Below are 218 nucleotides of genomic sequence, written 5' to 3'. Positions count from 1 at the left end.
AAGTTGGTGGTCTAGTTTCATTTTTTTTTGCATGTATCTGTCCAATTTTCCCAACACCATTTATTGAAGAGACTGTCTTGACTCCATTGTATGTTCTTGCCTCCTTTGTCAAATATTAAATGAGCATAATGGTTTGGGTTGATTTCTGGGTTCTCTATTCTATTCCATTGGTCTGTATCAGTGATTCCCAAAGTGGATGCTACCGCCCCCTGGTGGGT

Source organism: Myotis davidii, unplaced genomic scaffold (assembly GCF_000327345.1).
Source record: "Myotis davidii unplaced genomic scaffold, ASM32734v1 scaffold805, whole genome shotgun sequence".
Lineage (NCBI taxonomy): Eukaryota > Metazoa > Chordata > Mammalia > Chiroptera > Vespertilionidae > Myotis > Myotis davidii.
The sequence above is the reverse complement of the archived record's forward strand: the minus strand, read 5'-3'. Positions refer to the sequence as shown.